At 42.6% G+C, this 23,274-nt stretch overlaps 1 long non-coding RNA gene across 1 annotated transcript in view; it reads right to left on the minus strand.

The window, feature by feature from the left end:
- LOC144378381 (uncharacterized) overlaps window positions 1–6,600 on the minus strand; it is a 181,771-nt gene extending 175,171 nt beyond the window's left edge. Inside the window, exon 1 of the long non-coding RNA XR_013440040.1 lies at window positions 6,337–6,600. This is a non-coding gene — a long non-coding RNA (uncharacterized LOC144378381). The remainder of the gene's footprint in view (window positions 1–6,336) is intronic.
- Window positions 6,601–23,274: the final 16,674 nt, after the last annotated feature.

The raw sequence follows: 23,274 nt of genomic DNA on the forward strand, positions 1-23,274 counted from the left end.
CTGTAATTGAAAAAAAAAATGTCAGTGTTAATTTTGCAAGCTCCTCACACAGGGAGTAAGGCAGGGACTGGATTTTAATGCTCTTAGAAGAGCCTAAGAAGACATAGGAGTGAATAAAAATGGGATCCCATTCAAGTTACCACAGCTCAAAGAGTGAATCCCAACCTCAAGGAAAGGTTTTCAAACCCAGTACCACAGACAGTTAGGGTGGAGCCCAGTAGAGGAGAGACCGGGCTACAGGAGCCTCAAAGATGAATTCTGTGAACCAAAGTTTCCATTATACTGAGGATAAAGAAGGCATCTCCCTCATGTCGGACTGTGACAAAACAAGCTGGAACTGACTATAACTAAATAAAGCAACAGGAAAGGGAGGACATTCTTGTCAGCAATCCTCAGTTTCAGAGGGATGTTTTGACTACAGAGAGAGTAGCACTCATCACTGAGAACAGACAAGAACTAATCTTCATAGTCAAAATACACAGCCCTGGGTTGGTTTTTTGTTTTCTTTTTGTTTTTCTTTTTGTTTTGTTTTTTCAATTTCAGAAAACTCCATCTCCTGCCTCGTTCTGACCACATTAGAACCTGGGACTGTAGGACCAAATTTGTTTTTGACCTTGTCCCTGGAACAGTTGAGATGACTTTCTTTTTCATTACTCTCCTTTCTTTTTAATGTGAGTTTAGAGCCAGTGAGAGGAGCCAGATGGAAACTAAAGCTCTCTGTTTATAACTGAACAGGTACACCACAAACAGCAGTGTAAATGTTCCACCCCACTGCCTCCCACACACCCAGACTACCCCAAACCCCACCTGGAAGGACCAGTTTCTACAAGGGGGGATGAGGGTTCCACTTCTCTGCTTGTTGAGCCTGGTAATATTTGCTTAAGAACAACATTTGAATAGAGGCCCCTCAGAAAACTCACATTTTCATATTTACTGGGGGATTTTGTTTATTACAAGAGGTTAAGCAACCATTCTGTATACTTGCAAAGTGAAAATAAGCAGCCTACCAAAGAGCATACCCGTGATCATCATATTAGTAGCCATTTTTTTAGCATTGACTATACATTAGGATCTGTGCTAGGCAGATAAGGAATGAGTATTTGAGAAGAGCATCATACCTCCCATCTTTCAGATGAGAGAATGAGGTGCAAAGAGGCGAAATAACCAACCCAACTAAAGACGCTAACTCTGGGGGGTAGGGTAGAGATGCTATGGACGCCATCTTTTTTTCCATATGCATATATTACTTTGCTGCATTTGGCAAGATACAACAAGCAAATAATTTTTAAGAGCCATTTGCTTAAAATCTCAGAGCTAATAAGTGACCCAATCAAGCTCCTCATCCCAGATTATTGGCTCTTCAACATAGATTCCTTATCACTCTGTCATGACCCTGCTGTTAGAAAAAGGGATTCAGCTGGGTGCCATGGCATTTGCCTATAATCCCAGCAGCTCAGAAGGCTGAGTCAGGAGGACTGTGAGTTCAAAGCCAACCTTGGCAATGGTGAGACACTAAGCAATTCAGTGAGACCTTGTCTCTAAATAAAATACAAAATAGGGCTGGGGATGTGACTCGGTGGCCGAGTGCCTCTCAGTCCAATCCCCAGGACCAAAAGAAAAAGAAAAAAGAAAAAGGGATCCATAGCCATTGATCAACATATGCACAGTAGTTATCTCTGGGAGACAGCGGTATGGACACTGTAGTAACAGAGTGACCACATAAGCTATCATCTAACTGGGACAATTTTATGAGTGAAATGAGTAGGACTGTCCTAGGTGTACTAGAATGTGTGGCCTAACTGTGGATGACTCTTTTCGTTGTGCTTGAAAAAGTTGGTCCTTTGTAGCTACAGGTTCCACAGCCACAGATTCAATGTAGAGCAGATCAAAAAAAAAACAGAGGGAAAAAAAACTGCATCTGTACTGAACATATATACAGACTGTTTTTTCTTGTCATATTTCCCTAAAAATAAACACTGAATCAGCTATTATAAGTAATCTAGAGATTATTTAAAATTTTTATAAAGATATGAAAAGGTTATATGAAAATACATCATTTTATTTAGGGTGGATAGTCTGGAACCAACCCCTAGGACACCAAGTGACAACTATATACACCAAATGTTCTGCCTTGAGCACATATCATTTTAATAAGTACAAGGACATGGGGCTGGGGTTGTGGCTCAGTGGTAGAGCAGTGCCTGGTGCATGTGAGGCACTGGTTTCAATCCTCAGCACCACATAAAAATAAATAAATAAATAAGATAAAGGTATTGTGACCATCTACAACTAAAATAAATAAATAAATAAAATTAGCTAGAACTATGGGGGGGGAAAGAGTACAAGGGCAGCATTGTGCACCTTAAAAAAAAATGCCCATAGTTCTAATTTGTGGGTCTACTCTTGTCATTTAAATCATAAATCAAAATTTACATTATTCAAATTCTTTTTCTTAAAAATTTTTAGTTGTCAATGGATCTTTATTTAATTAATTTATTTACGTATTATATGTGGTGCTGAGGATCCAACCCAGTGCCTCACAATGCTAGGCAAGCCTCTACCACTGAGCCACAATCCCAGCCTCCATTATTCAAATTCTTTACCACCACAAGTATGAGACCTGACAGTCATAAATGTGTCAATCACTATTACTGAAATGCTAATGTTTAATAAAAGTACTTGGAAACCACTCTATGAGTTACCCCTCACCAACAGCAGGGAGCAACCCTGAAACCATAGCTTTTGCTGTACAGGTGACAAAACCCAAGGTTATGTAACACCCCCATAGAGGTTACCCTGCAAGTTAGTCAGCTTCTGCTCCACCTACTGCAGCTTCCGCTGCTCCTCCAGACTGAAAGACCGTTTCCAGTTCTCTGCGGCTAGTCATAACTTTCTCCAAAAAAATAAAAGCCAGCTTCAGAAGAACATATGTGTTACCTTGGCCACATTGTGCACCAAGACACAAACACCATGTACATCTAGGCAAGACTATCAGTAAATAATGTACTTGACTCAAAATAGAATGCGAACATTTCTCAGTAGGGGCAGCCTCGTCTGGCCCAGTTTAGATGACTAAGGAACCTCAGGAAGTGAACCATGATTCAGACAGAGACCTCCTTTCCTCTGACTCAATGCTGAGCTCATGTACCCAGGTGGTGGCGGGGGATGCATGTTCCTGGAGGTGATGAGCTCCTCACAAACATACAGAAACTAAGGAAAAACTTACCTTACCACCTTTGCCTCTGATCCCTAAACCAGGCTCTGTAACCACACTGCACTAATTATTCTGCATATATTTTTAATCTCCTAATGGTATGTGTTAGGAAATATTCCATGTTATAGGTGAAGAGAACCCACTAAGGTCCCACAACCAAGTTTGTATATTCCCAGTGCTCTTTCACTTATATTTCACTGCCTCCTGATAAGAGGCTATCGGCAAGAATTCAAAAGATGTAAAACATGTTATGAACCTCCTATACATAATTCTTATCATAGTATTTGTCATTTTGTTTTAGATAAGCTCTACAAATAGTAATAGAGCTCATAAGTACGTTTTTTCCATTCTGTGAACAACTCAAAAACATGCTTCCCACATTACCCCGAATGCAGTGATGATAATGAGAGCACTATCTGCTTTTCTGGTGTGTACAGACAGGTCTAAGTAAACTAAAGGAAAAAGCAGTGTATTAACTCCAGCCTCAAGAGTGGCCCATGTTTCTTTGGGTCTGCTGAACCCCTAGAGGAATGGCAGAGCCGCAGCTGACCACACGTGGCCCCTGTGGTTACAGAAGCTGGAATTCATCTGGCTAACTTCTCAAAAAGCGGTTTGGAGCATCTCAACCTAGGCTCAATGCTTGCAATTTGGATTTTTACCACTAGGTGGATGGGAGTGCTTTATTATACAGCATTAATGGTTTGGCTGAATAAGTAGTAAGCTTTGCCCAGCAACTGATAAACATTTAAGTTTATAAAGTCAGTTATACCCGTTTAATTAAAGACGATGAGCACCACTGAAAAACAAGACTTTATAATTTAAATAGGATGAGAGAACAATAACATCATGTGGTTAAAAAATTAGTATTTAACAAAATCCCATTTAATTCTGCTATTTTGTAAAAATAACTTCTTTAAATTAGAAGTATTAACCAATCTGAATTCAGAGAAACAAACTTCTTTTTCAAATTGCTACAATTTAGAGCCTTTCTCACTAAACTTCAGTTACTGATGACCTAATCTTGATTACTGCTACATCGAATCTTGGTTTCACTTTTTCAGTTTTTAGGAGACAAGCTTTAGTTCTTTTTTTCCCCCCTTCATTCCTAATTTTTTTTTTTTTTTTTTTTGGTCAGAGGAGTTACCACTATAAACGCAGCTTAGGTTAGAAGCAACTGCAACCTCCATTGCAACTAAAAAGTATTTGCAATGTCCTAAAACAAGCTTACTTCCCAGGCCCTTCTTGATCTGGTGTGGTTATTGTATGGTGAGCAACTGCTTCAAGGGACAAAAAAAAAAAAAAAAAAGTGGCTCTTTGATTTGTGGTGTCTATCACAATGACTGTCCTTTGCCAATCATGAACAATTTATTTCTCCAAGAAATTCTCATTTCCATGGCCAGGTGCAGTGGCACATGCCTGTAATCCCTGCCATTTGGGAGGCTGAGGCAGAAAAATGGCAAGTTGGGGGCCAATCTCACCAGTTTAGGAGACTATCTCAAAATAAAAAATAGAAAGGGCTGAGATTAGCTCAGTTTAAATGTGTCCCTGGGTTCAAGCCCTAGAATGGAAGAGAAAGGAAAGACAAGGAAAGGGAAGGAAAAGAGGAAGGAAAGAAGGCAGGCAGGCAGACAAGACAGAAAGAGACTACTTTAAATTCTAATTCCTAGACCTTTGAATCCTAGGACCAAGATAAAATAACAACAACAATAATAATAATAATGTTGCGGAAAGTTTGGTCCTTATCTCCAATGCCAATCCAATAATGAGGACATGGTTTTGCAAAAAAAAAGAAGAAGTAGTCTTATTGCTTTGCTAGCAAAGGAGAAAAACAGAGGACTCCTGTCCCAAAGGTTGTGGTTCTGCCCATTAGCGGGAACAGGGAGCTTTTAAAGAGGAGATTGGGTGTTATCTGTTGAAGTTGTCATTCACTTGTTAATTTGGGAGATAGTCATTTCTGAGATCTTCTGGTGCCACTCTCAAAGTCTGGATCACTTCATTCCATGGTAGGTGTATACTCAAGCACTGATAAATCTGTGGAACAAGGAGAAGAAAGCTAATCCTGTTTCCCCTGAGATTAGGGAGGACGACAGAGTAGGGAGGAGCAGGGAGAGAGGAAGAGAAAGAAACGTGTCCATTTTAAAAATAAATTGCAGTGACAGGGGCTGGGGATGTGGCTCAAGCGGTAGCGCGCTCGCCTGGCATGCGTGCGGCCCGGGTTCGATCCTCAGGACCACATACCAATAAAGATGTAAATAAATAACCAGAAAATAAATATTAAAAATTCTCTCTCTTTAAAAAAAAATTGCAGGGACAGAGCAGCAAGGGCTGTATTCAAAGCATAAAGTGGATCACTGCTAAATAATAACAGTAAATATAATAAACACATTGTGCTTAGACAGCATACTAATCATCATACATTAGCTTATTTTAAGCTATAATACACCAAATATAAAAGATTATCTCTAAAATATGCCAAGATAGCTCTATAACTCCTTCTTTAAGTTTTTTTTTTAAATATCGATTGAATGCTGCTATTTTTAAAAAGATAGTTTATGTATTCATGTTGCTGAAAGCTCAATCCTTGTCCCTGATGCCTATCCAAAAACAAGGACACAGTTTTGAGAAAAAGGTAAAAGAAGGTTCATTGCTTTGCAAGCAAAGGAGAAACACAAGGGACTCCTGTCCCAGAGGCTGTGATTCTGCCCATCAGCAGGAACAGGGGTCTTTTAAAGAGGTGACTCAAAGGCTACATGCCACGTGTTCTTAGTTGGAGTTGTCATTCACTTGTTAATTTGGGAGATAGACATTTCTGAGATCTTCGGTACCATCCCCAAAGTCTGGATTACTTGTTCCTATGGTGGTTGTGTACTCAAGGACAGATAAATCTGCCTAAAATGGGGGTGGGGGGTGGGGAAAGGTACTCCTGTTTTCCTGAGATTAGGGAAGGGAAGAGATTAGGGAGGAGCAAGAAAAAAGGAAGAGAAAGAAACATGTCCATTTTAAAAATAAGTTGCAGTGGCAGAGCAGCAAGGGCTATATTCAAAGCATAAAGTGGGCCACTGTTCACTACCACGTATCTTAAACATTCATACAAACAAATATATATACAAGTCTCTTCTTACCTCTCTTCCCTGTGTACTCCTTTGTGGTTTGAAGCTTATAATCTTTTCTCTCCACCTGCCATTCCTCCATTACACCTTCCTACTCAAGAGCATGATTCTCTGACCAGCAGCACATGCATTAACTAGAACCTTGTTGGAAAAGCTTAACCTGGGGCTCCATTCCAACCTACTGAGTCAGAGTCTGCATTTTAACAAAGGCCCCAGAGAATCATGGGCACATTACCCAAGGAGAAGTGCTGCCCTTCCCAGTACAGCTGAGGAGGATGATCACATGATGGCATCAGGAGAGACTGTGGTGGCAAGGCCAGATGAAGTTGCAGACACAGGAGTACCAACCAAGCATTCTAAATGGGATCACTAATTAAGTGTTCCTAGTGCACTAAAAAAGAATCATACTTCTCCATAATGGAAGTAAGTGGGAGACGTAGATCATTTTTGGGTCTTAGAGGTAAAGTATATCTCCTTACTCTGATACAAAGGAAAAGCTAGCACTAAAATCACAAAACAAGAAGTATTTCCTCAATTATTTAATCCTATCCACCAAATATTGCACATTGCAATATTGCATGGTAGACATCTGCTTGAGAGAACAAAACAGTGGCTCTTTACAAAGTTATTCAATTGCCTTCCCCTTTCAGGTTAATTTATAACTAAATAAAGCAGGAAATGCTAAGAAATGCTCATGTATCATGAATAGCAAGGTTGCTGTGAATGGCTGGCACTCATCTGCACCTCCTAGCTTTTGTTTGGAAATATGGAAGAGTGGGAACTGCAGAGATTTTACTTGAACACCTCGCTCTGGCCCATCAGCAAACTCAGCAAACTTCCCTGAAATTAAATTAAAATTGAGGAGTCCTGCAGTGCATTCTTTAGATGCCAAGAAGTAGTGAGTGCTTTTAGCAACGGTTGAATGATGTGTTTGTGAAATTAAGACTCCAGTTAAAGAGCTGATTTGCAAGAGGTCACAGCTGCTACCACCCTACTTTCTGCTGCCCTTTCTGAGCCAAGTTGCTGCTAATTTGGGGATGACAGTTTTGAACTTCAGGAGAGGGGAGGGAATTCACTGGCAATAACTGAGTGAGGGAAAAGGAGTGAAGTGAATAGGAATTGCACTGCTACTGGCTTTATTTTTATATTTATTTATTTATTTTTATTTTTGCAGTATTGGGGACTGAACCCAGGGACGCTTTACCACTGATCTACATCACCCGTTCTTTTTATTTTTTATTTTGAGATAGAGTCTTGCTAAATTGCAATCCTCCTGCCTCAGCTTCCTAGGTAGCTGGGATTACAGGCATGCGTCACCTCAGCTGTAACCACTCTTCCTTGCTGTGTACAAGCAAGTTGGGAGACCTGAATACCTCTTTCAGGTAACATATATCTGGAACCTCTGACAGTAGGGCACTAAGCAACTCAATGAGACCCTGTCTCTAAATAAAATACAAAATAGAACTGGAGATGTGGCGCAGTGGTCAAGTACCCCTGAGTTTAATACCTCGTGCCCAAAAAAGAAAAAGAAAGTTAATGACAGGAATGAAAATCATATGGTAGTTAAAAGAAAGAGAGAAAATTCAGAATATAAGAGATATCTGCAATATGTACCTTTGCCTTATCAGGGGTGGGGGCAGTACTGGGCATTGAACCCAGGTCCTTGCATACATCCCCAGTCCCTTATTTTACTTTTGAGATTCTGGGATTTACAAGCACATGCCACCATACCTGGCTTCAATTCCTTTTTTTGAAAGAGTCACATGCATATTGTTTTATACCCCCAAATTTATGTAGCAAACATCACATTCATCATCTTTTCCCCAAAATCAAAACTCCCAGTGTTCCCACCAGGTAAAATCTTAATCCTTCAAGTCATGCAGAATTAAATCTCAAATAAGAAACTTCTGCATCATATTTAACAACTTTCTAATGCCATGCCCACTCCAACCAATCATCACGACCTGTCACTTCTATCCAAATATTTCTTTTGAAATCTTAGTGCTGTCCTGGTAAAATGATCCCCCCCCCAATAAAAAATTTTTAAATGCAATATTTTGTAATGTTTGCCAATGTCAGTAGTATAAATATCCCCACTCTGGCCAATTTCAAGCTACCAAAGTTTTAACATCTGGCTCATAAAATCCCTGAAAATTTAACAATAAGCTCTTAAAAGCCAATGCTCTAATTCTACTGTTGCTTCCCAGTTCAGTCACTTTTTATTTGTTTTCCAGACTATTTAAAAGTTTATAAATTAATCTCTCTACCCCTGGCCTCAATTATGTCTGTGAATCAAATACTGCTATATTTCTTTGTTGCTTATAAAACAAATGTCAAGGACCTAGCCTAGGGTGAAGAGTCTTCCACGGCACGGGGCACGGCCCTAGTGTTATCCATGTCCTCTCCACTACACACCCCACCTGTCACCACCCCCAACACTCACACACAGACACAGAGCTCTTATCTCCACCCATGGGGACCCAGCCTTATCACAGCAACAATGTACACTATAGTTCATCAAGATTTTAATGAACACCTAAGTGCCAAATATTGTGCTAGATTCAACCTCCAGTATGGGATGGAGGAGGGGGAGTTCAGAGAACAGAGAGCCCAGACTGACAAATATCTTCAAAATTGTCTAATTTCATCAGAAACATAATTCGCCAAGGCTGAATTATCTACCTTGGTCAGAAATAATTACCAATATCCCCAGCCCCATGAGGACATTCGGTATTTTCAGAACAGCAATACACCATGTAGTTCATCAAAGGTTCAGAAGAACACCTACTAAGTGTCAGACATTGCGCTGAAAGGGTAAAGTTTCTAAGCTGGAAGGCTTGAATTAAAATGTAAAAGATTAGGTATTATTGAGTTCCTCTGTTACACCCAGATTCCTGAGATAATTAAGACAACACCCTACTAGCCATTTAGCCTAGGGCCCTGTGCAGTTTGTCACAGGGCCCGAACCAATCAGTTTGAATGTGTACCTGCTTAGGAGTGACCAATCACCCCCGCCCAGCCGGTTCCCGCCAATGAATGTGCTAATCACATCTCAGAGTTGTTGTTCAATTTTCCCATGCCTCATGATGATTTGTTCTGATGTATGCAAAGCCTCCCGCCCTCCCCAAAAAGTGTACTTAAGCTCTGCTTGACTTCTGCTCTGGGCTCTGGGCCCCTCTCCCTTCCTGAGTGAGCCTTGAGCCTCAGCACGCTGAATTAGGATCCTCTTCAATAAACTCCCTCCTGCTCATGGCATGAAGCTGGTCTCTTGTGGTCTCTTTCTCCAACGATTCACCGGACCCTTACAGTGCTTGGCAAATAAGACATGGTGCCTGCCCTCCCAAAACATAGAGCCTTATTCTCTGTGGTTATTGTCGTACTATTACTTTAGTCAGAAATTTCCATCTCTGTCTTTTTTTGTTTGTTTGTTTTGGTTCTGAGGATTGAACCCAGGGGTACATAACCCCTAAGCCATATCCCCAGCTCCTTTTTATATTTTATTTAGAGACACTATCTCACTGAGTTACTTAGGGCCTCACTAAGTTGCTGAGGCTGGCTTTGAACTTGTGTTTCTCCTGCTTCTGCCTCCTGAGCCATTGGGATTATAGGCATGTGCCACCATACCCAGACATCTCTGTCTATATTCATTCAAAAAGCATTAACTAAGTGCCTCATAGGTGTTTGTGCTAGCTTCTGAAAGCACAAAAATGGAAAAGATGCAGTGTCTACCTTCTCAGTCAGATCGTAGTGGGAAACAGGCAGGTGCAGTGGAGGAACCCAACTGTTTGGCCCCATGGGGACAGAGCAAGGCTTTGCTGAGAAAATAATGCTGCAGACTGTGCTGCCAGAGAAAGAATGAAGGTTAAATCTGAAGGATTCTGTATACCACATTTCCTGATCGATAACTCCTTAGAACAATCTATCTTGCTTAAACAAAGAAGAATTGAGGATTCAGATGTCCTTATGGAATCCAATGAGAAATTCAACCGCCAGGCATCATGAAGGGCTTGGAATTTGGCTCTAGGACCCTAGCCATAAAAGTACAAACCTTTACTTCAAGGTTCTAGAATTAAAGTGGATTCAGTTCCCAATAGCCAATTCCTCTCTCTATTTAAATTCAAAAGAGAATCCTGTTGGCCCAATTTTGGTCAAGAAAGCATTCCTGGTGCACTCAGGTGTGGCTATGGCAAGGTCACATGCAAAAATACTTAGTGGAAAAAAACAGACAAGGTGGCGCACATCTATAATCCCAGCTACTTTAGAGGCCGAGGCAGAAGGATTGCCAGTTCGAGGTCAGCTTCAGAAACTTAGTGGGAACCCGCCTCAAAATATAAAATTTAAAAAACTAGGGATGTAGCTCAGTGGTAGATCATTTGCCTGGCATGGTGAGCCCCCGAGTTCAGTCTCCAGTACCACAAAATAATAAGTTTAAAGGGGCAGAGAACTGAGATCCCAAGCTTGGCAGATATCCTCAAAATTGTTGACTTTAGTCAGAAGGATAATTACCCCAGGCTGAGGGAAGGAAAAGCATGGTTAATTCTATTAGTGAGGAATGCTTTTGACTACAAATAATGCAAGTCATGTTACAGTGGCATAAGCAAATAAAAATTAATCATTCTGACAGACCAAGAAACCATCTAGAGGTGTTGTTGATATTAGTTCAGTCACTTGTCAGAAACCTAAAACTGATATTTCTGATTCCCTTGGCCTCTCCCTTGGGGTCATGTGCCGTTATGGTTCCAGTTATCACATACAATTCAAGGCTTAAAGGAAGAAAGAGTGGAGCCATCTCTGTTCCTTCCATTTTATCAGAGGAGCCCAAAAGATTTTGCAGAAACCTCTCTGAAGGTAAGCTGTCATTGTTCACATGACCACTCCTCATAGCCAGGAAGATGAGGAAAGCAGGAGATAGTGTCACAGTCAGCTTAGCTCCGTTATGATCTAGAACCAGAAGCATGAAGAACCTGAACAGAACTAAGGTTGGTACGGCAGACACATTCTAAGGCAACACCAGTGGTCCTCACCTTCTGCCCTTCAGTCCTTTCTAGAATTCCTTCCCTCTGCCCCTCAGTGGGACCTGTGACTTGCTTCAAGCCAATACAATATGACAGAGGTTATAAGATGTCACTTCTGATTATATCATAAGATTTTGTCTGGCTAAGACTCACTCTAGAGATTCTCCCCAGCTGGCTTTGAAGAAGTAAATGGCCACGTTGGCAAGCCCCCATGGCAAGAGGCTGAAGATAGCCTCGTGACACAAAGCCAGCATTCTCAGTCCTACAACCATGATTCTGCCAACAACATGACTGGCCTTAGAATTAGACTCTTTCCCAGTTAAATCTCCAGATGAAGCCAGGCACAGTGGTGCACACCTGTAATCCCAGAGGCTCAGGAGGCTGAGGCAGGAGGATTGTAAGCTCAAAGCCCACCTCAGGAATTTGGCAAAGCCCTGAGCAATTTAGCAAGACCCTGCCTCAAACTAAAATATAAAAAAGGGCTGGGGATGCCGCAGTCTGGCTGGGCACAAATCACAAGCCACTGAAGCAGGAACAAACTTTATTTTTGAACTGCAAGAAAACACTTCACACACGCTCCCGGGGAATTCTCCAGAACACCACGCGGCTCATCCAGGAACCCGCAGCCGAAAAAATCTCTCCTGGAAATCCCTCCTCCTGCACTTCCCCAACCAATGGGAACTCTCGGGGAATCCCCGAGAATCCCCACAAGAACTCCAAAGTAGCAGCCAAGGCAGATAGTAATGCCTCGCCTGTCAATCAATACTGTTGGCAAAATGCCAGGGGCCATACAGACTCGGCCATGGCTCTCAGCATGGGGATGTGACTTAAAGGTTAAGCACCCCTGGGTTTCAATCCCTGGTACCAAAATAAATAAATAAATAAATCTCCAGATTAAAATGCACCGAGAAAACACATTTTTGTGATCCCCTAAACCATAGCCTCAGCTAACTCCTACACAGACTCTTCATCTACAGAATCTCTAGGATAATAAATATATGTTTTAAGCTGCAAATTGTGTGGCAATAGACAACTAATACATCAAGGGAGAATTGGCAAATGTATATGGCGAGGTAACCAACAGTGCCTGCCATGGCAGTCAAGTTGGGTTTGATTAATTTTTTTGTATATAAGTCATATTTTAATGCTTTCCATGTTTATTTTCCTCCTTACACTCTAATCTCTGCAACTAAAATCCTTGGAGATCATGGATCCCATTCATATTAGTCAGCTTTATTACTACAGTGAAATATCTGAGGCAATTTACTTATAAAAGAGAAAAAGTTAACTGGGCATGTTGGCAACAGTCCCAGCTACTAGGCTGAGGCAGGAGAATCCTTTGAACCCAGAAGTTCTAAACCAGCCTGGGCAACGTAGCAAGATCCCATCTCTAAAAAAATTTTTAAAAAAATCTACCATGGTCTTAGTCAGCATTTCCATTGTTGTAACCAAAGACTTTACAAGAACAATTTAGAGGAGGAAAAGTTTATTTGGGACTCAAGGTTTTGAGGGTCTCCGTTCATAAATGGCTGACTCCATTGCTCTGGGCCCAAAGTGAGGCAGAACATCAAGCCAGAGGGCATCATGGAAGAAAGAAGTTCTGCACATGGTCATCAGAAAGCAAAAAGAGCATTCCTCACCTGGGATAAATATATATATATATATATATATATATATATATATATATATATACCCCAAAGGAGGTGGTCACTCCCCTCCAGCCACATCCCACCTGTCAAAAGTTACCACCCAATTAATCCCTAGCAGTGAATTAACGCACTGATCAGGTTAAGGTTCTCATAACCCAATCGTTTCACCTCTGCATGTTCTAGTATTGTCTCACCATTTGCTTTTGGGAGATCCCTCATGTCTAAACCATAACAACCATATTCAAGTTAGCACAAAAATATACCAGCACTAAGGACACTGACAACTTTAAAATCCATGAAGTGTCCAAGGGGATGAGAGGGAGCCCATTTCTTCACCACATGTTAAAACATACTATTCCCACACTAATTCTTTTGTGTTCCCTAAGAAAATATGTTGAAGTCCTAATACCTACTACATCAGAATGTGACTTGATTTGGAAATAAGGTCAAGTGCAACTAATTAAGTTAGATCATACTAGAGTAGAATGGGTCCTTATTCCAATGTGACTGGTGTTTTTGTAAGAAGAGAAGAATGGCATGTGGGGATGCATGAAAGACTGGAGTCATACAGCTGTGAGACAAAGAGCCCCCAGGATGGCCAGCCACCACCATAAACTAGGAAGGGGCAAAGGAGGCTACAACCCAGGGTTTCCGAGAGGGCTTGGCTCTGCTGAGACCTTGACTTCAGACCTCTACCATGCCGACCAGGAGAGAACACATTCTGTTGTTTTAAGACAGCAGGTCTGTGGTACTTTGCTATATGGTCCCTAGGAAAATAGTACACCCCCATGTATTCAGATTTGATAAAAACAATTTCCCAAGATGATTTTGAAAAAAGCTAGCTCTATCTCAATGTGGCCTAAAGAACCTTGTGTGTTCCGCCCTGTTCCCCACACCTGCTTACCCACTTTCCTCCTTTCTGTCCCCCCAATTTACCAAGGTCCTGCCATCCCCCAGGCCTTCAGCATGCAGTCCCAGCTGTCAGTTATCAGGTCTCTTCATGGCTAAATTCTTCCTAACTCTTGGGTCTCAGCTTTCATATTTCCTCATAGAAAGATTGATTTTTACTCTTGCTTTTTCACTTCCAGGTCACTCTTTTCTATTTTGTGGTCTTTATCCTAATTGGTATTTCAATGTTAGTTTTTGTGTTAATTTATCTGTCTAGGAACTCCCCAGAGCACCTGGTACCCATTAAGTGTTGGAGTCCAAGATCCTGAAATATATGACCAATGTTAGGTACCAAGCAGCTACGTTTCTATGCACTCTGAACAAAAAAGATGGCCTGAGGGATACTCAACAAAAGTGGATGGCATGAATGGCACCCTGTCTCTCTCCTCTCTTAGAGGACCCATTATCTACTATGAGAGTGTCCCCTTTCCCTGCTTATCCCTTCAATAAACTCATGCCTGTTATTCTGGAAAAAAAAAAAAAAGATGGCCTTAGACTCCTATGATGATGCGCAAAAATATTACAGTCCATCTTTCCCTTTCCCAGCTTTCAAGGAGAGTTCTTGTGCTCAGCCACTGGGACACTCTAGTTTTAAGGACAACAAAAAAACAGGTGGAAATATCAGAAGCATCTGAAAGGGAGGCCAATTGACGGATACAAGGAAGAAAGCTACCTACTGAAAGAAAATGTCAGAGAGTGAGAATGGAAAAGAGAGATTGTGAAGCCAGGAGGGGATCAGAAGAGGACAGAGAGGTTGACCAGGACATGTGGCTACCATTGGTCCTCTGGCAGGAGCCAGGGGTAAAGAGGACTCGGGGGCAAGAGTTACAAAGTATTGAATGGTAAACTCCTTCCTTTTGGAGGGAAAGTGAGGAACCAGAGATGGGTGAGACATGAAAGTCGGAGAGCAGGCCGAGATACACAGGTTCAGGAATCAGAGCCAGGCGAGTCCTAATGAGGGCGAGGGCGGTTAGGGGTTGGGTTGGTATGAGGGAGGTTTGAGCCTTTCTCAGAAACGCCCTTGGGTGGGAAAGCAAAACTTTTTCCTTAAAATGGCAGCTGTCACTTAAGATGGCCATTCAGATGCTAAGCCAGGACCTTATACCTTCCTCACCCGACTCTAAGCGTATTTATAGTAAAGATTTTCACCTCAATCCTATTCATCAAGGATTTTAGCAACAGACTGTGGTTCTTTTGGAAAGGCCACTCTACAAGAAATCACGGATTAATCAAATTGATCTAAAAATTCCATTCTATTCTAACATGCTACCCACCCACCTATTACCTTTATGCTTGAGTATAGATCCTTTACCATTATCAGGAAAAACATCCAGGACTCCTGAGTTATTTGTCTCAGAGTGAGTAGTCCCTCTGGGAATCACGTAGCAGTTCAGACAATGGGCTTTGGAATCAGACAGAGTCTGGTTACTTAATACTATGTATCCTTTGAGGTTGCTGTGATAAAATGATGTGTATAGGCCTAGCTATGGTCATGCATGCCTGTAATTCCAGCTACTCAGGAAACTGAGAGGAGAGAATCACAAGTTCAAGGCCTGCGTGGGCAACTTAGAAAGAGGCTGTCTCAAATAAAAAGCACCACTGCCAATCCCAAAAAAACCAAAGGCCAAATGGTCTCCCTGATAAGTGGATGCTGATCCATAAGGAGGCGGGGAGGCTCATGGGAAGAATGGAGGAATTTTGATTAAGCAAAGCAGGGGGGGTGGGGAGAGGAGGGGACATGGGAGTAGCAAAGATGGTGGAATGAGACAGACATCATTACCCTAGGTACATGTATGACTGCACATATGGTGCAACTCTACCTCATATACTACCAGAGAAATGAAAAGCTGTGCTCCTTTTGTGTACAATGTCCTGAAATGTATTCTGCTGTCATGTATAACTAATTAGAACAAATTAAAAAAATAAAAATAAAAAGCACCATCACCAAAGAACTAAAAAACATAATAATCTATATACAAAATGTCTGATGCCATGCTTGGCTTGTCACCTAATTAAAGACAATATATGTGGCCGTTCCTTATGACTGATAACATGAATTTAAAAGTTTCAACCTCACCTCCATAATTTACTTTTTTTTTTTAATACCAGGAATTAAACCCAGGGGCACATAACCCCTGAGCCATATCACTTTTTATTTTTTATTTTGGGACAGGGTCTTACTAAATTGCTTAGGGCCTCGTTAAATTGCTGAGGTTGGCCTTAGCAATCCTCTTGCCTCAGCCTCCAGAGTTTTTGGGATTACAGACATGCACGACCACACCTAGCTACTCATTAACTCTTGGAGAACCAAAAGCCCTCAGAGCTGCAATGGAATTTTAGAAGGAAGAGCCTGGAGAGTAATAATTCTGGTTAAAGGAGCTCTTCACCAACAGAGGCCTGGGGGCTCTGTAACTGACAAAAGTCCAAATCCCAAACTTGAAGAAATGGAGATACAGAGTGCTCTTTTGGTCATTCCCGTTTTCTTCGTTCCAGCAGGCTGAGGGGCACAGACCAAAGAGGGCAGAGCTCTCCGTAGGGAAACAAAGGAGCAGAACCCTTCTCTCTTCTCCAGACACACCCTCCCTCTTCCTCTCCTGCACAAAGGGGATGAGGATGGGGTGGGCCCCTTCTCCTCGGGTGGCTTCCTTCTCAATAAAGCACCTTGGACCAGCAGAATGTCAGCCTAGAGAGCTACTGGCTGCAGATCTCAACTCACAACACAAGGGGAATTTCAGAGTAAGAGAGGAAGCAGGGACTCAGGTACAAGGTCTGCCCAGGGACACCAAGTGTGAAAGGGACCATTATTCTGCATATTAAAGTTCCTTGGAATAGGAGAAGTCCCAGATGCCTGCACAAGGTTAGGCTCCCTGACCTCTGATTCCATCAGGTGTAACAAATATAAGGGTTTTACTGCATCAATGAGCAAAGACTGCAAGCTGTCCACTCCAATATCTGTAGATTCCTTCTTCCTTAAGAATAGATTCTGGGGTCTGGAGTTGTGGCTCAGCGGTAGAGCACTCACCTAGCATGTACGAGGTGCTAGGTTCGATCCTCAGCATCACATAAAAATAAATAAATAAAATAAAGGTATTAAAAAAAGAGTAGAGTCTGTATCCCTTTTCATTTGCTGCATAATAATTTGCCAGTTTTAGGACAATACACATTAACAAACTCATGGTTCTCTAGGTCAGAAGACTGGCAGGGCATGGACAGTTCTCTGCTCAGGGCACCCCAAGGCTGAAAGCAAAGTGTTGGCCCACCTGAGTGCTTCTCTTCAGACTGGAAAAAATCCACTTTCAAACTCAGCACTTTCGTTGTTGGCAGAATTCACTTCCTTATGGTTGTAGGACTGGGATCATCTCTTCCTTGCTGACTGTCAGCTGGGGAAAGCCTTCTCAACTTGTAGAAGCTTGCCGACGATCTTTGTCACATGGACCCTGATATTGAAACCAGCATGTCAGATCACTCTCACATTTTAAATCTCTGGTGTCCTCTATCTCTGATTTCTAGATCTAGACTTAAGAGAGTTTTGTGACTTCATCTGGCCCACCTGATGATAATCTCCCCATCATAATGTCAACTATTTGGGGGCCTAATATAATCAGAGCAGTGGTTATTTCATCATATTCACAAGGTCCACCCCTGCTCAAGGGCAAGATATTATGCAAGATGAAGATCATTAAGGATATCTTAAAACTCAGCTACAGACCCCTCTTATATTAGGGTTCTCTAGAGGAGCAGAATCAAGAGAATGTAGGTATGATTATGAGTGGGGAATTACTAGATTGGCTTACAAGATCAGCGGCTGATAGTCCTGTTAGGGAACAGACAGATGAGGATGGTGGGAACATAAAACCAAGAGACTCATTCTATCAAATGGGCCCGCCTGTGCTGATTCTCACATGCTTTCTTTTCCAAGAAGCCACTTACCTGCAGCCCAGTCTGGCCTCAATGGACAGGATAGGTCACATTCCTCAGCAAACTACCTGTTATTTGCAGGAGAAATGTAGACCCACATAATGTTGATAAGAGGAAACAAAGTTACCTTGATAAAGGAGACTTTTGTGACTATATCATGAAACTCTGGAAAATAAGAATATGGTTAAGAATCCAATTAGAACTAGTCAGCATGGGCCAGAGCGACCTAGAGTTGCCATCACAGTGGGGACTTGGAAGTCTGATGTCACCCTGCTATCGGTCAGAAGTCAAGAGATGGATTTGGGTGGAATTCTGGAAACATCTCTGGGATCCCCAATAAAACTGGAGGGCAGGAGAGGCACACGGCCCCTCTCCTCTCTGAGAGGACTCACTCTCCCCCTGGAGAGTGTCCCCTTTCCCTTTCCTTAACCCTTCAATAAACTCCTTCCCATTACTCTGAGCAACAGATCTGAGATCTTTCTGACTTGATCACAAGAATTAGGGTTTGAAGAGGGGGTCTTCAAGCTGCCTCAGTCTCTTGGAAGTCCCCAGCTCTGTAACATTCCCACGATGTCGGTGAGCAGGGAAAATCAGTGTCACTTCTCAGTCCAAAGAGCTGGAAGCCTCAGAAGAAGATGGACCAGTGAAGGCTGAAGGCCTGCCTAGAAGCTCCCAGGAGAGGCGCTGGTGTGAGTCCACCTCCAAAAGCTGAAGAACCTAGAGCCTGGCATCTCCAGAACAGGGCAGCAGCAAAAAAACGGCTCCTGCCCTCAGCTCACTGACCCACAGCCCTGTCTTCTTTGGAAATGTTCTCACAGACACACACTGAAGTATGCTTGATGGCTTTCCTAGCTGTCTCCCAAGCCCGTCAGGTTGACAACCAGATCCACCAGGCACCTTACACCTACCTTTCAGGGGGGCATATCATTCTCCTATTAAAGACTACATTTCCCAGCCTCCCTCATAGGCACAGCCATGCATCTAAGAATTTGCCAAAGAAATGTCTAGCAGCGTCTGAGAGACCTCTAAAACACTTCTGGCGTTCAATATCTGTACCCTTATGTTCTGATTTCTTCTTGCCACCTGGGAGGTGTGTGCGTTAACGGCTAAGCTTCTTGCAGGGACTTTAGACTGTGAAGTGACATAAGAATGAGAGCCTCATAGGAGGAGGGTGAGGCAGGAGGAGAGAAAGAGCCTGGAATCCTTTGGAGAGAGACAGGGCAGTGGTGTGCTGGGTTTTGAGTTTGTGTTTTTGTTTTGTAGTACTGAGCCTCGTCCACAAGGGTGCTCTACACTGAGTTATGTCCCTAGCCCGTTTTGTATTTTTATTTTGAGACAGGGTCTCGCTGTCACAGAGTTGGGACCTCCTGGGAAAATGAGGCAATGCAAAGACACTCCCCTCTCCAAACCCTGATTCTATGATCAAGTCAGAAAGATTTCAGACATGTTACTCAGATTTTATTGAAGAAAAAGGGAAAGGGGACACTCTCAAGGGAGAGAGTGGGTCCTCTTAGAGGACAGGAACAGTGTGCCTCTCCTGCATTCCAGTTTTATTGGGGATCCCAGAGAAGTTTCTAGAGAGTCCCATCCAGATCCACCTCTTGACTTTTGACTGACAGCAGCATGACATCAGACTTTTTAAATCCCCATGGCCATGACAACTGTAGGTCACCTTGTCCCATGCTGACTTATTCTAATTGGAACCATAAATTCTTACAGATTTTGTAGTTAGGAGGAATTATCCTTATTTCCCTGAGTTTTGGGATCTGGTCCATGAAAAGGGTCAAAAGTGTCTCCCCTTGAGGGTAACTTTGTTTCCTCTTATCAAATTTCAGGCCTGCATTTCTCTTGCAAATAACAGTTAGTTTGCTGAGGAATGTGACCTATCCTGTCCACTGAGGCCAAGCAGGGCTGCAGATAAATGGCTTCTTGGAAAAGAAAGCATGTGAGAGTCAGCACAGTGGGCCCATTTTATAGAATTATTCTCTCAGTCTCATGTTCCCACCATTCACATCTGTCTATTCCCTAAGTTGGGGAGGGTGGCCTTGAACTTGCAATCCTCCTGCCTCTGATTCCTGTGAAGTTGGGATGACAGGTCTGTGCCACCATTCCTGGCCTGGTATGTAGTTAAATGGTAAACAGCAGGCTCTCTGTAGGGTCATTCCTACTGATTTGTGGCATTTGCCAATTCTGGGACGTAAATACTTCATCATGGCTAATTTCAAGTTACAAATATTATATTATTGAATATAAAGTTAGGAAGGGAAGAGATGCCAAAATCTGGTTTTCACATACAGGCCAGTCCAGCACACCACTCCAGACTGCTTGCTCCGAAGCTTCTTTTTTATCACAGAAAATTAACTTCTATTTTTTTTTTTTTTTTTTTTTTGGTATCAGGGATTGAACCCAGGGGTACTTAACCACTGAGCCACATCCCCAGCTCTTTATATTTTTTTATTTTGAGGGTCTCACTAAGTTGCTGAGGCTGGCTTTGAACTCTCAAGTGGTTGGGATTATAGGCGTGCAAAGCCCTACCAGGCAAATTAACTTCTATTTTATTTAAGGTACATGCAGACAAACCTAATTCTATGGTAGTTTTGTTCAACGCTGTCAACATTGGAATTTTCTTCATATCTCGAATGTGTTAGGATCTAAGTAGGGAAGTAGGTGTGTGGGAGACAGGTTTTGCTTTCCACAGTATTCACAGCAGCTGCCATTTCATTTCACCTTCCTGCCAGAAAGATTTACCCTGCTCTGTATGAGGAGAGCAGGATAACCTTACAAACCTCAGAAGAAAACAGAAGGGCAATTGTGCTGGTGAAACAATAATCACTATGCTTTACAGTGACCCCTGGGCAGGCACCAAGATGGGAAATATTTTGAAGCAATGCCACCAATCTGGGAGTATGTGATATTTAAACCCCACTTCACAAAGCTGCCTCTGAAGATTGGTGAAGTTCAAGACCCCACAACAGAGCAGAAAAGACTTCAGAACAAATAAACATCAGCACTACTAGAAAACGCCTCTCTGAAAACTGAGCTGGGAAAATACAGAGGTCAAATCTTTTTAGGTTTTTAGTGACTCCCAATCTGCTGTAGCCAAGGGACTGGCCATGTACCCACCATCCTGGAGGTTGTAAGTAGTCAGAAAATGGCACCCCTTTTCACGACAACAGTTCATATCCAGAGCACTGGCTCCTGTGGGACAGGACAGCCTGCTGTCCACACCTGAGCCCAGAGCCCAACAGCAGCATCAACGATCGCAGGGAACACAGAACATTTTCATGTGCTTTCAGCTTTCCTCATCCCAGCACCCTTCCAAGAGAAGCAGAGAAACCCTCCTCTACTTCTTTCTGTGTAAGTGATTTTCAAGCGATGGCACTGACTCTATGTGACGTACCTGTACGCCCCCATCAATCTCCCTCTGCAGCTGCATCAGGAAATGAGGGGAGAAAGTGAGTCATTAAATAATGTACTGGATCCCCTTTAGGGCCCCTTCTATGGATTATTACACATACAAACTAGAAAGAGCAATCACAAGAAGTGCAGCTATTGTTCATGGAGTACCCAGCATAGCGGAGATCTTAGGGAAAGTGTTCAGTGTCTCAGGTAATCTTCATAGGAAACTGTAAGGGGGGTCCGGCGGATCATCGGAGGGAGAGACCACACAAGAGACTTACTCCATGCAATTGGCAAAAGGGGATATTTATTGGGGATCCATTCCAGCGCGCTAGGGCTCCGAGCTTACTCAAGAAGGGAGAGCAGCCCAGAGCCCAGAGCAAAAGTCAAGCAGAGCTTAAATACACTTCTTGGAGAGGGCGGTGGGCTTTGCATACATCAGAACAAATCATCATGAGGCGCGGGAAAATTGAACAACAACTCTGAGACGTGATTGGCAAATTCATTGGCGGGAACAGCTCGGGCAGGGGTGATTGGTCATTCCTAAGCGGGGTACACATTCAAACTGATTGGTTCAGGCCCTGTGACAAACTGCACAGGGCCCTAGGCTAAATGGCTAGTAGGGCGTTGTCTTAACTATCTCAGGAATCTGGGTGTGACAGAGGAACTCAATAATACCTAATCTTTTACATTTTAATTCAAGCCTTCCAGTTTAGAAACTTTACCCTTTCAAAACCAGTAAGATAGCCAGGATCACTACTACCTCACTCCACAAATGAGAACACCGAGGCCCTTGGGGTGAAATCCAGGCCACCTGGTACTGCTTCCAGGCTGTCTGATGCTAGGGTTCTCAGAAGGGGATCTTTGACTTGTTGTACTCAGACACAGGGCAAGGAGGCCACATCTAGGACTAAGTAAGACAGGACTGGTTTACCCATGAGGCCTAGCGACTTGGTGCCATGGGCCGGGATGTGGCTCAAGCGGTAGCGCGCTGGCCTGGCCTGCATGGGGCCCGGGTTCGATCCTCAGCACCACATACCAACAAAGATGTTGTGTCTGCCGAGAACTAAAAATAAATATTAAAATTTTAAAAAAAACATCTTTCAGAAAAAAAAAATGGGGCCATGATACTTCTAGAGAAACACAAAAGTGTTTAAATTGTAAAAGTGTGATTTAAATTTTAAAATCAGAAGAAAACATGAATATCATAATTTAATAGGTAATAATGAATGATAAATAGCAATGAAAAAATAGCACTGGCTTCAGACGAGGTTATATTTGTCTGTGTACTAATAGAATAATAAAACGAAATTCTTGGTATATTTTTATGAAGGAAGGAGCCCCCAAAAGCCAAAGGGACAAGTGCCCGAAAACATCACATGTAGCCGGTGTTTTCGTCTGTTTCAAGACATTTTGAAAAATTTTTCTTTAATTTTTCCATTGACCCTGACACGAGCAAAGGACGGCGGCGAGGTCCCCCGACCGCTCCCGGGTGGTCCTGAAGTCACGGCTGCCCCTGCCCCAGGTAACCTCTCCCGGCTGACGATCCGTGTCTTGAAAGAAGAAGCCGCCACACGCGAGATGCCTTTTCGAATGCTCGGTTTATTCACTCCAAGGGCACAGGAACAGAGGCTGGTGGGACGCAGTTCGCTCGATGTTGACCCACACATAGTGAGTCTGAACTGGCCAAAGAGCTCAGCCTTCCTGGCCTTTAAATACTATAGTTGTTTACAATACTTTAAACCAAAAACATGTTTATTCCATAATTTCTATTTCTTATCCTATCTTAACAGATCGTCTCTATTACATCACACCTTGCTTACATCTTTGCTTATCTTAGAAAATCACACTTGTTTTGTGCTAAAATACCTCAAAACATGTTTACCTTTTATCCTTATCTATTTCACACATTTTCTAGCTTAGGCACCTTTCTTCATCACAACATGTTTACTTCAAACTCTCCTGTCCTTTGTTTATTTCAAACTCTCCTGTAACTCTCCTGTCAGACCCATCAGTCACTG

Source organism: Ictidomys tridecemlineatus, chromosome 6 (genome assembly GCF_052094955.1).
Source record: "Ictidomys tridecemlineatus isolate mIctTri1 chromosome 6, mIctTri1.hap1, whole genome shotgun sequence".
NCBI classification, from domain to species: Eukaryota; Metazoa; Chordata; class Mammalia; order Rodentia; family Sciuridae; genus Ictidomys; species Ictidomys tridecemlineatus.